The following is a 13,847-nucleotide window of genomic DNA, read 5'->3' as shown; positions in this document are numbered from 1 at the left end:
CATCATCTGAATAACATGAGGTATAGAAGAAGATGCAGGGCCGGGTCAGGGATTCAGGGTGCACACATGGGGCGAGCAGTGCACAGTACAGACAAGACAAGGTGTACGCGTGCAGTGATCCGAGCCGAGATGCCCATGAACACTGCACAGGGATTTGATGTCTGGTGGATCCAAGTCAAGGTGCTTGCTCATCAACATGGCCAGATTGTTAGTATTAACTCAAGGGGGGCAGCACAAGTGTATATATTGATGAATCGCTGTTGAATTAACTCCTGGACATGTTCAACACCTCATCATCAATCCTAGGTACTGGTGTGCATGCGATATTTATGGTCTTGCAAAAGAATTGTTCCTTTGCAGATTTTGGCCAACGCTGCTCAGCAGGGGCCTTGCCCACTACTGAAATTGCCGTGAGCAGATGAGGTTCTGAAGAGGTTCTGAGTTTCAGACTTCTTGTGATTTAGGCCTCTGGGACTCTGGGAGGGATCTTGTCAAATTTTAAGATTCTAGATGCATGGTACTATGGACTTTTTGCTCTCGCGATTCAGACCTCTGCGGATATGAAAGAAAAAAGACTGGCGTTGCCACAAAGCTTGAAGATGAATTAGAAACGGTATCTACAAATAATCGCGTTAGCTACATGTCAGGCGACTGAGTTTTCATTCTATTTCATGTGCTACCATATTTTCGTTCCATTTCATGTTGTTGAGTGCACTGCACTTTCAATCTACTAACCTGTCATGTCTCTTTAATCATGCAAACTTGCTATGCTTTGGTTGCAGCGTGTATCAAGTACCTGGAAATAATTTTAACTTTGCAAATAAAAAATCAGTAATACCATAACCTTGCAAATCAAAATTTAGCACCATCACAACCTTGCAAATCAATATTTAGTAGTAATGAACATTTTAGAAAAAACTGTGCATGGCTCCACTATGGAAGACAAACCAAAATGTACGTCAAAGTTCTGTCATGTTATTTATCTTCAAGACCTCAACATGGGATATTGCCGCGGCTGCAAGGGGAAGGTACCCGGCAGTGCCTGAGGGCTAAGGCCACTTGACTCTACAAATCAAAATTCAGTACTAACATAAACTTGCAAATCAGAATCCAGTAATTAACCTTTTTGACAAATAATAAGTCTGCAACTCCATGGCTCCATTGCAAAGTCAGTGTACATCAGGTTCCCAGATACAACAGCAGTCACCTACTCGTACGAATGAAAGAGCAACATTACAATGACTACCCTGATGACCCAAATAGAGCAAAACAGAATCCATGTTCATATCTAGCTTCACTATCTAATCCATGTAGAGGCCATTGTAATTAGGAGTGGTTCGTCGTTTTCGTGCAGTCGGCGAGCCATTGACAGCTCTCTTCCATGTAGCGGCCATTTGAAAGGGATATGTAGCACCATTGAATTGCTCACTATCCGTAAACCATATCGCAGACAATTAATACCATGGCTGACTAAAATATCAACAAGCTTCAGTGAAACCTTTGAATTAAAAGGAGCAAATACATTTTGCATAAGAATAAGGGAACAAAGAAGAGATGATTTTAAGATCACAAAATTGTTATAACTCTGATAAGGCAACATTTGAATAATATGGTGATGTGCCTACTTCTTGAAGAGAACATAAAAATTGTTTCGCTATCATTTGGTGGAACAAACAAGCTGTACGATTTACACATACCAGACTTGAGAACAATATTTTCCTTTGTTCTTGATTATGCAACAAAACTGATAAGCTCTTTCATTCACGAGCAACTAAACTCACATCTCAATGAATTGCATGGACATGATAAGGTGTACCTGGCTCAGCCACATCTTTCTCCTCCATGAATGATTGCTAATTTAATTCTGAGATGGGAAATTGCAGTTCTTGTAGCACTCCCAAACAGACTCCAACCTGCAGATTAAATAATACTTAGCAGTTAATATAACTAAACAGAAAAGACAAATAAAATGCAGTTGTGGGCAGTACAAAGACATACATATCTTTCATCGCTGATTGCTCTAACAAAGCAGTCAAAGCAGCCACCACAAATTTCTCAAGGTAGTAAGCACCGCCAACCTCAAGTTCATCAAGAGTTTGCACCATTTGTTTGCGGGAGCCATCCTCACACTGATAATCGAAGGACTTCGCGGTACCATCTACTGCAAGATGCCTTGACAACTCAATCAAGAAATGCAATTCTGCTTCATAATAGTTAGCATCCTTGTTTTTGTAACGAAAGACATCAAGGATGATCTGATTAAGAACCGACTCCATGTCCTCTAACCATGCCAATCCATGTGTCTTCTTCAAGATTTTCTTAAATAAGGGACTCATATCTTTTTCATCGAACGATCTCCATGCATCAAAGATGCCTACCAGCAAGTTCAACCTAGCCCTTGAAGGCTTGAAAAAAAGGATAATGCAGTATTAGTTCCTGCAGATCCTTCGTCATGACTAGGTCTGACCACCATTTAGCATATTGTCCCATTCCACTCAAGAATATATGAAAAGGTGTTAGGTAAGGCACGTAAATTTGACGATAGATGAATTTCTTGAGCACTTTTGTTGCAATGCTATCAAATCTTTCTCCATCGCCGTGTCCATCTCAGGCGATATTCGAGGTAGTATCTCAAATAATTTGGGACTCTTTGTGATGACTACCTTGCCGTCATAGACATCCATATCTTCTATGCCAAAATCGCCTTCCCATGAGTACCTAGCTCTGTGCTTGCTAATCACATATTCAGTAAGTCCCTGGATCAAGGCGCATTTATCAGGCAAAGGTATCATAATTTGCTCCCCAACATGACCATAGACATCCATATTTCTAAGCAAATCAGCGCCAAGAGACTCCTTCAAGTCTTAATGCCTGAAAACATATATACAACGGTATCTAATTAAACACTAGGATAAAAAAACTGATTTGTATACAACAACAACAACAACAACAACAAAGCCTTTAGTCTCAAAAAAGTTGGGGTAGGCTAGAGGTGAAACCCATAAGATTTCGCGACCAACTCATGATTCAGGCACATGGATAACAAGCTTCCATGCACCCCTTGAATAAATAGTAAAACAAAAGAGAAGGGGTTGAGGCCATTACTTGTTGGGCATTTCAAGAAATCTTAGGTCAAGCTGCTGCATTGAATTCCTTGCGGATTCTGTCACCACCATGTTCAAACTCGTTACAAGTTTCAGCATATAATTCCTGGCAATTTCTGTTAACTTCACCCTCGGCCTGTTTTACAATGTTCAGTACAACAGTATTAAAATCTTGAACACAACTATTGCTTTATTTAATTGCATACAAGATAATTTTGTCAAAATTATACCTTTCGTCACCATTGCAGACTCCCATTGCAAGGTCCTTTGATTGACTCAAGAGATGCGAGTAGAGGATGTACATCTCCCTTGATCCACAACCTCTCACAAGCATGCCCCACAATTGAAGACGGTAATATGACACCTTTTCTCCAGATAGAGTGAACCTATCAAAATATAATTATCTTGTTTAGAACCCGTTGAGTAACATGAGGGAAAAACATAGAAAGCCGAGATAAACATACGGATCAATAAACTCCCAAAACATAGGTAGCAGTGTGGCATTTTTCTTGTCCGCTTGCTGCTCTCTCCTTTTATCCCCGTTGTGGTTCCTCTGCTCATCCCATTGGACCAATTCATCTATGGGTGGAGGAATCAAATCCCCGACAAGATTGGGCATCATTGGCAGAAGGTTCATACCGCCAAGTCTAGGTTCCTCACTCGTGACATTGGCAGAAGAAGATTGGGCTTCATGAGTTGAACACTGCAAACAGAACATTGATGTTTATTGAAACAAAACAAACATGGCAACAAGCACAGAATAACTAATAAAGTCTTAGTCTCCCACCCTCTAATATAAAAGAATGTAGGCCTCGCAACCAAGAACTTCCTGCAAACTTGCTTCTCTGATTATCTTATCGCTTGCATAAAACCAAGACTTGTCATTGCTTTGATGTTCCTGACCATTCATCTTGCTAGCCCTTACATACGCAATATAATGACCTCCTTTCCGATCTCCAATGTGTTGAGCAACACCAACTAGATGGTAGGTGTTATTGTCATTCTCGACAAATCTGAAAATTACAGGAAATAGTGATGACCAAAGCAGTCATAGAGCTGTACAGAACTATCGCCCGCTCATACATCACAAATACTGGGATGCCAAATTCGAAAATATCCACACCCAGTTCAGCCTAAATAATTTTCTGGAACTACATAAGGATGATTAGTAGCTAGGTAGTGGTTGAAGATCTTCTTTGGTTAGGGAGGGAGATGGGAATGTATAGAGTTAGTTAATTAATGGTTCATTTTCAAAACTAGGAAGAGAAAGTATGCATGCCTTTGTTTGTCGCTGACGAGGGACAAAAGAATACTAAGTCAAAACTTATAGTTCATTTTCATGTCATGGATCCTAGCTAATCTATCTGCTCGCGCTTTTTCATGCATATGGACCTAATTAAACTAAGCTAACTTCAATTATACCAGTTTCTGTTTTTTAATTTGGACAAACGATTGGTTTTTATTGATTATAGTTTTAACTTTGAGTTATATTTATTAATTAGTTAACGTTTCATGCTTGCAAATAGCTGGAGTAGTTCCTAACACTGCGCTATGACTGTGGTTGATGCATGGATCTATATTCAGTCGGTCAAGGAATGTTTTTTCCTACAATAGTCGGTCAAACAATTTTTTAGATTCAGGTAAAATGATTTCTTATACATCCGAACAAGACTATTAAAAATGGGTAGTGCCTTAATTACTGATGCAATCACATGCATGTGTTAATCTTGCATCTGAAAGGGGATCAAAACTGAAGGGGTTGATGGATGAATGAGTGGGCGCGGCAAATCAATGGGAGACCAAACCACTTCTATAACATAGAATTCAAAAGGCATTAGAAAACAGTACCTTTTGTCCATGTATGGCTGCATATCAAGAATCTCCTTGAAGCGCACATGTCCTTCCAATTTAACATACCCAACAATATTAGGAGCACTTTGTTGCCTGATCAAACTAACCACCATTACATCTGGAGCTCTGGTTATAAGCAGTCTTTTCCTTGCAGCTCTGGAAACTTTTGTTGTTTCCTGTTTCTGGTTATTTTGGTTATCGTCACCACCTGACTCCACGACAGGTTTTGTTTCAGATGTGTTCGTATTAACTGTATCAGTGTAAGACCGACAGAACCAATCAGGTATCAACTCTTTCTCAGTGTACAAAGAGAAGCAATCCTCAATTGATACAGGATCATCACCACTATGCACCTCAGCATCAGCTTTATTGCTGCTTCTGGAAGCTATAGCATGGTGCTTCCTATGTGGAATTGGCAGTCGGAATAGAAGGGTCCTTTCACGTTTATCGGAACCGTGTACACATTCTGTGCTGGATATAGCACTAGACTCCTCGCCCGCAAAGATAGAATTAACAATTGTGACCTTCTTTGAAGCATCCATTGAAGGTTGATGTGCTTCATCTTCCTCTTCATCCAAACCATGAAGAAAATGTTGGATGAGTTCTTCGGCATCCTCCATTCTGCCGGTATTGAATTGGGGGCACCTTGAGCAGACATATGTAAACAGTTTTCTTTGGTCAAGGAAGTCTTTTGCATTGCTTGAAGCACTTGTGTCGACAAAGAGCTCCTTGAAAAGTGCAGCAATTGGCCCTGTGCAAACATTTCGTCCCATCATTATGTGGCGTAGTGGGTCAAGGGCCAATAAGCACTGCAGCATGGCGTTGAAAAAAACAGGTGTTGCCGGCATTCGGAAGCCCCCTGATGACATTACATTTGGCGACGTCCTCCTTGGCTATCTCCTCTTACTGGCATATGGAAACAGGCTCCTTGGTTATGTCCTCCGAGTGAGGAGATCATGGACTGTTGGATCCCTTGTCCTCAACCTCCACCAGTTTCATCTGCGGTGTCACCACTTCCTTCTTGTCCAAACCATCATCATCCTCCGAGTGAGGAGATGACGAACTGCTGGATCCCTTGCCATCCACCTCCACCGGTTCTATCTGCTGTGGTGTCACCACCTCCTTCTTGTCCAAACCATCATCATCCTTCGGATCAAGTGTGTTGGTGTTTGGCCCTAACTCAGTTGAAGCTTCTGCTGATTTCGCTGTGCCTTTGTTTTGTGATGGAAGATACTTAAAAACCTTGAGAGGAACCTCCTGGTTACACTCACAACAGTAGAGTACATCCGTATTATCGGAGTTGGCAAACCACCGATGCTCAGGTTTCTCCTTGTGATGTGCTCTAACATGGCCCTCTGGCTCCAATCCTGCACCACCACAAAAAAAGCTACCGCACTCCAAGCAAACCCAGGAAGCGCTGTTGTTTGGTTTTGCAGGCTCCTTGGCAGCAGTGCGTCTTGCTGACTTGTTCTTCTTCCTCTCCGTCTTCTCCTGACCACCATAGCGGGCAGACACATATATCCCTGACCGCATCCATAAGCACGCACGTCAAACAAAGATCGCAATATTTGGTCCGCAGCCGCTTTTGATTCAACTCAAACATATGCTCACGATCGTAGTGCTGAGTGCACTTTTTTTCGATAAAGGGCGCTTTTATTAACTCAAAATGTAGCATCGAGCGGATACAAAGCATAAAGAGCGATACCCGGCCTCTGCATAGCTAAGATGCACACAGCCATCAAAGAAACAGTCTGACAAAAGATATAAAAAACGACAAAGTGGCAACACTAAAGCCATATGGGGCCGAAACTATGCCTATGTCGATGGAGAAGGTGGACCGATTCGGAGATTATGCTGCCACCCATGTTGGGTAAAAACCTCCCTGGCCACCCGCTCCAACCGCATACACACCGCCTTGAACAACGATTGGTACTCCGTTCGGTGCAGAGTAGACCACATACGAAGCCAGTGCGTACAACGGTAAATAACCTGCATAGGAGAAGAGATTTTGCCATTAAAAATGCAATCATTTGTACATAGCCAAAGCGACCATGGTAAGGCAGACGCTCCCACCCGTATTAGCGTACTAAAAGTATTTGGTATTCCATCAAGCCAGTGACCATATATATTGGTAACACTTGTTGGTGGATACAAATTTGACGCTATTTGGATAACTGACCATGTAGAACGCGCAAACTTGCATTGAAAGAAGAGATGTTTGATTGTCTCGTCATGAGTACAAAAACTACATTTCTTGCTTCCTTTCCAGTTGCGTCGAGCGAAGTTGTCTTTAGTTAGCACAACTCCTCTCCGAAGATACCACATGAAAATCATAACTTTTAGTGGCATCTTTGATTTCCAGATTTGTTTATTATTGGCCACTGGAATCTCTGTGTGCGATAGTGCACGATACATAGAGTCAACTGTGAACGACCCAGATGTAGTAAGATTCCAGCGAAACACATCCCGCCCTTGTGTCAAGTTAATCGAATCCAAACGGGATAGAAGATGTTGCCATGACACAAGACGGGGCCCAACCAAATCCCTTAGAAATGATATATCTGGCGGGGATGTGGTCATCACATGCACAAGAGTATCATTCTTATCACGTACAATGCGGTAAAAGGCTGGGTATTGTTCTCGGAGAGTGGTATTTCCTAGCCACTTATCCTCCCAGAAACGTATCTCCGAGCCGTCCTTTATCGCGAAGGATCCGAAACGGAAAAGATGTTTCTTTACCGCCATCAGACCAGCCCAAAAATGCGAGTCACCGGGCTTCCAATATGTCTGGGACAACGCCTTTTGGCCCAAATACTTGTTGCGTAGCATAGTTTGCCAAACACCATCCTCAGTAAGTAGCTTGAACAACCATTTACTGAGTAAGGCATCATTCTTGACCTGGAGGTCCTGAACACCTAAGCCTCCTTGGTCTTTCGGTCGACAAACGACGCTCCATTTGGTTAGTCTATACTTTTTCTTTTCACTGTCTCCTTGCCAAAAAAATCTGGATCTGAAGTAATCCAGTCTTTTGCCATTTGCTGAGTGCACTTAAGCTCCTGCATTGGGTCACTAGGAAGGAACATAGAGGATACACGGTGAGCTTGGTCTGGATCGATCGGTCACTAATGGCGCCGCATCGCATCCAAAAAGGAAAGGTTAATTAGGGGGGAAAGCTACCTCGGTCTGGCCAGCGATTTCCGTCGAGACGACCGGGCCTTGGACTTGGACTTGGGCCCCATGGCGTCGCCGAAGCCGGACGAGTGGGTTCGGCGACGCCGGAGGGGCAGGGCGGGTACGGCGGCACGCGGATGCAGCTTCCTGTGAACGCGAAACGAAGGGGAGGGAGGGCTTATCAGGGGCAGCGGCAAATCAGGGGCACAGGGGTCGTGCAACGGAGCTACGCTACGCCCGGTCCATGCGCCGGTGCGCAGCGGAGCGCTTGATGCAATGGCACGTTTCGCGCCGGTGCGCAGTGGGCCGGGCGCATATGTTCAACAGGGTGCATCGCGCATAGGGGTAGAAGCGTACTTGTCATTTGGACTCGTCAAGCCGTCAATGCCCATGGCCTTGTAGTACTCCTTTAATTACTACTAGGAGTCTATTTTTTTTTTCTTTTCTTGAATGTAATGTAATGTGCTACCTCCGTACCGGTTTATTGGTTTTCTTTATAATTTGTGTCAAAGTTTGTCGAAAAATCTACCACTAATAAAATGTTGATGCATGTCAACAAAAAGTATACCGTTGGATTCGTATTTGAACATAGTTTTCAATGATATAATTTTTTGTGACATGCATGAATATTTTGTTATTTAAATCTATGATCAAAATTTGGCACGGAATACAACGGAGACTAATAAACCAAGACGGAGATAGTAATGTTCAAGATATTCCTGGGAGTATATGACAGGTGATTTGGACTTGTGCCTATACAGCAACAACAACAGCGTGCCCATACGTCCCGAGCTAGGGTTAGCACTAGTAGTAGTAGTAGTAGGATTTGTGCATGAGTAGGATCATGCGCTACCAAGCCGTGCTATTTATTGCCGGGAGGGGGAGAAGGAACGCGGCCGCCCTCCTTAATGACGAGGTTGCCGCCGCGGGTGCGCCGACGGAGCGACGTCTCCTACGGCTCGGGTTTGACCGGGAGGAGCGGCGCCGACCCGGAGGAGCGGGCGCCCGAGGACGACGAGGACGGCGTGTCCATGCGCCTCGGCGTCCAGGAGCTTCCGCCGCAGCGAGAGAAGGTGGGCGCCAGGTACACTAGCGGCGGCTCATTGACGCCCTCGATAGGCGCGAGCACGTCTCCAGTTCATGGGTCTTGCAAGCATGTCTCCAGTTCATGGGTCTTGCACGCGCATGCATATATGAAATGCATCCCAATGTTAGTGTGTATGCATGCTTTTGCTCATGTGTTTGCTCTTGTTTTCTGCATGTGTATGCTTTTATTTCTTATTTTTCAAATTTTCCTTTTTCTTTTTTTCTAATTAAATATATTTTCCTATTATTATGTGTATGTATGCATGAAAGTAATATACAATAGGTGTCTATATTATACTAGACTGCTAAATTTGCATTACTATATGTGTATTCGCTGCATATTATAAAAAATGAGATTTCACTGCAAAGTTGTGTGCAAGTTAATTTTTCCATTTTCTTTCTTCTTAAAAGTAATACCAGTGTCACTAATTTATTCTCTCTTATCAAACTTTATTTGTTTTATTATGTTTATTACTTTAAATTCATTTCCTATTTTTAAGGACGATACCAATGCCACTAATTAGTTCCTTGTTTAAAAACTTCATTTTTATGTAAAATTCACGATTATATGTTTATTTTTACATCACTATTAAAGTGCAGTTTATGTGTAAATTATGTGCAAATTGTATCATTATTATTTTTTACTTACTTTCTTCTTAAAGGGTGGTACCAATGCCACTATACTTGATTTCTTCTTAGAAAATTTTATTTTTATTTTTGTGTTTCTAAGTAAGTATACACACAACACAAGTATGACACCCCATGTGTGTAAATTATAGTAGAGAGCAAAACTTGCAGTGTATATGCTTATTTTTTGCATATTACAAAAAGTGCAATTTCAGGGCATACTTGTGTACAAGTTATTTTTTAATTTTCTTTCTTCTTAAAGGTTTTTTTCCCCTAGAAAACTTCATTGTTTTGTTTTTGTTTTTGTTTTTATATTTTCTTTATTCTTAAAGGGTTTCATTCTTACACAAAAAACTTTATTATTTTGTTTTAGTTTTTGTTTTTGTATTATTTTCTTAAAGGGTTCCATTCTTCCACAAAACTTCATTATTTAGTTGTAGTTTTAGTTTTTTTATTTTCTTTCTTCTTAAAGGATTTCCTTTTTCCCTAGAAAACTTCATTATTTTGTTTTTATTTTTTATTTTATTTCTTCTTAAAGGGTTTCAATCTTCCTACACTAGTAGAAAAAGGGTCATCTGTCCCGGTTGGTAAGGGCCTTTTGTCCCAGTTGTTGAACCGGGACTAAAGGGTCGTTACTAATGCCCTAGCCCTTTAGTCCCGGTTCTTACACGAACCGGGACAGATGGGCCTCCACGTGGCCGATGCGGCGAGCCCAGGCAGGAGGGCCTTTGGTCCCGGTTGGTGGCACTAACCGGGACCAATAGGCATCCACGCGTCAGCATTTCAGGGGCTGGGATTTTTGTTTTTGTTTTTTTTGAAGAGGGGGGGTTGGGGGTTTTGGGGGGTTAATTTAGGTGTTTCATATATTGTGTTAGCTAGCTAATTAATAGAGAGAAGTGTCCTCTCTTATCTCCGTGCTTGGTCGACGCTACGTACTATATATGTATAGAGAGGACTAGACACGCTAGCTAGTAAGCAAATGAAGGAAACAGAAGATCGTCATGAACATATGCATACAGAGAGAAGTGATATCGACCACCTCTCCTTCTCCGAGAGATTGGTCGAACAACAAGTTCTCGTATATCTATCCGACACTACCGGCTACATATATACAATAATTATCTCTTACAATAATCTCCTAATTATATATGAACACAGGGTCCACATAGTATTCTCCGTTTTCAGCGATCACGTGGTCAAGGAAGAATGCCGCCAATTCCTCTTGAATTGCTCGCATACGATCTGGTAGTAGGAGTTCATCCCGCATCCAAAAGATCTAATTTGAAGAAGGGGGTCAATACATATATATATATATATATATATATATATATATATATATATATATATATATATATATATATATATATATATATATGAATAAATGAAACTCAACACAAATGATGGTAATAAAATAAAATTGTGAATATTATTGCTTACGCACTTCATATTGTTCGTCAGAGTAGCCCCGCTCACAGGTCGTGTGGCGGATGGACTCGCAAACGTAGTATCCCCAGAAATCATTCCCTTGTTCCTGCCACAACCACTTTACAAGAAATAGAGGTCAATCAAACTGATAAGCAAGCATGCTAAATGGTATTGATGAAACAAGCGCTTGAATCACTAGGAGATGCGCGGAACATGCTACTATAGTACTTACTTTCGAGTGTCTAAATTGCAGCTTCTTCGGCAGTCCCGGAGCTTTTTTGGTGAATTTTCTCCAAACCCTGCCAGACAAAGAAAACAATTACTTGATATCAGGAAATGAACAAAGTTGCTGATATGGTGGATAATGATCGATTTAACTTACTTCTCGAGCATTTGAGTCATGTCGGCATAGTCCTGGGGATCTTTTCGTCTCGAGTCTAAGACGGTTACTACTCCCTGCTCAAGCTTAATCTCTAAGAGAATATAGTGGAAGCTGCGCACGCATGCATAAGTCATCAATTACATTACTATAACCTGGACTAATAAGGGAAACCGAATATGCACAAGACAGTAACACTCACTTGAAGTTGTAAGGAAAGAGTATTATATCTTTGTTTTCATTTATTACCAACGATCGTAGCAAGTTGGCCTCGGTATTTTCGGCATGATATTTAACCTCAGTTGCATCTATGAGATTTGTGTTAATGAACCCAATATCATCGGTTTGTCTTTTCTTCAATTCGGCGATCTTCAATCTGCATAATATAGTGAGGATAATTATAAATACATGCAATGAAAGAGCTGACCTATATAGAGAGACTTAATGATAGAAGTAGTACTACTTACAGACAGTAGCAAGTGACCGTTGATTTATCGAGGGCCTTTTGATTGAAAAACTGGAAGAACTCCTCAGGTTTTCATGTACCAATCATGTAATCTTCGCATCATCGTTGTTAGAGATCTTTCATCTTTGACGAGAGGCTTCCCGTACTCGTATCTGTGTTCCTCCACCTCCAAGAAATCATAATGTACATGGTCGGGCAGGTAATCTCCAAGATTGCTATAACCGGGCACCATCCTCGGATCATTAGCGACGATGTCGCTAGACACCTTGAGCGGGGGGCACGATTGGTTCGCTTGTTCGCCGAGCTGGGCAATTTTTTTCCCACCTCGTCGTTCTTTTAACCTTTGATCACTGACAGTACTTCCCGACCGCTCCGCTTCGACAAATGTCTTTGCAATAATGCGCTCATAGTTGCCTTTCGGCGGAGACTTTGGTGGTTTTGTCAGGGCAGCCAGAGTGCGCTTCGCTTTCACCGGATCTACCTTCTCCTCTGGAGGTGGATGTTTCTTTGCTTTCACCCCTTCAAAGAAGTTCGTCACTTCGGCTTGCACGATCTTTGTGGTTTCCTCCTCGGTCCTCTCATATGGTAACTTCTCTGGATTCTTCAGAGAAGGACCGAATATGTATTGCCTCCCGCCTCTGGCTGTACTGCTAGATGCCGGCAGAGCAGCCGGAGCGGCTGCGGCTGTCTTCTTTCCTTGCTTACGAGGCGGAGGAGAAGGACTACGATGCGCCGGAGCAGCCGGAGCGGCGGCGGGTCTCTTCCGCCCTTGCTGACGAGGCGGAGAAGGAGAAGGCTGGCTGCTCGGGCGCGCCGGCGCAGGCGGAGAAGGAGGCGGAGTGCCGCCACGCGCCGAAGAAGGAGGCTGAGTGCCCTGATCACTCACTGGAGGAGGAGGCGGAGTGCCCTGACTCGCCGGAGGAGGAGGAGGAGGCGGAGGCGTCCAGTTCGGCAGGTTGATGAGCTCCTTCCGCCATAGGCATGAAGTCTTCAGAGCAGAACCCAGCCGAGTCTCCCCTTCACCGGTAGGGTGGTCAAGCTAGAGGTCCTCAAATCCCTCCGTTATTTCGTCCACCGTCACCCTAGCATATCCTTCTGGAATCGGACGACAGTGAAAAGTTGCGCCGGGTTCAGGAGGTCGAACAGAGCCGACAGCCGCCTTGACTTTGAAGCTCTGCCATTGCGTCATAAGGTGGCAATGTTGAGACTCCGTGATAGCATCCACGGAGTAGCTAGCAGGAGCCGTCAAGACATGCTCCGGCTGAAGCAGCTCGATAGAAGCCATGCTGCTTCTCCGCTGAGATGGCGGGGTAGTTTCGGCAGGTCGCTTGCTGCGAGCTACGTCTCGTTCCTCTAGCGCTTGAACCCTTTCGTGCAACTTCTGAATTTGGGTCTGCTCCACTTTTTTCCTCCTCTCCTGGCATTTGTAACCGCCTGCGTCCGGAAAACCAGCCTTCCACGAAACGGCGCCTGGCGTGCCTCGTGTCCATCCAGGGTGCTCGGGATTCCCAAGGGCCATTGTGAGCTCGTCGTTCTCTCTGTCTGGAACGAACGTCCCTTGCTGTGCTGCATCGATATAGTGCTGAAGCCTCTTGACTGGTATTCTCATTTGCTCGTCCGTCCAAACGCACTTCCCTGATACAGGGTCCAAGGTTCCGCCAGCCCCGAAGAACCAAGTCTGGCAACGGTCTGGCCAGTTCATTGTCTCTGGTTCGATCCCTTTATCAAGCAGATCATT

General features: G+C 43.3%; 1 pseudogene; it reads right to left on the bottom strand.

The window, feature by feature from the left end:
* Positions 1-959: 959 nt before the first annotated feature.
* On the bottom strand, positions 960-8,194 carry LOC123142763 (uncharacterized; annotated as a pseudogene).
* Positions 8,195-13,847: the final 5,653 nt, after the last annotated feature.

This window comes from Triticum aestivum, chromosome 6D (assembly GCF_018294505.1).
Source record: "Triticum aestivum cultivar Chinese Spring chromosome 6D, IWGSC CS RefSeq v2.1, whole genome shotgun sequence".
In the NCBI taxonomy this organism is placed as follows: Eukaryota; Viridiplantae; Streptophyta; class Magnoliopsida; order Poales; family Poaceae; genus Triticum; species Triticum aestivum.
The sequence above is the reverse complement of the archived record's forward strand: the minus strand, read 5'-3'. Positions and strand labels throughout refer to the sequence as shown.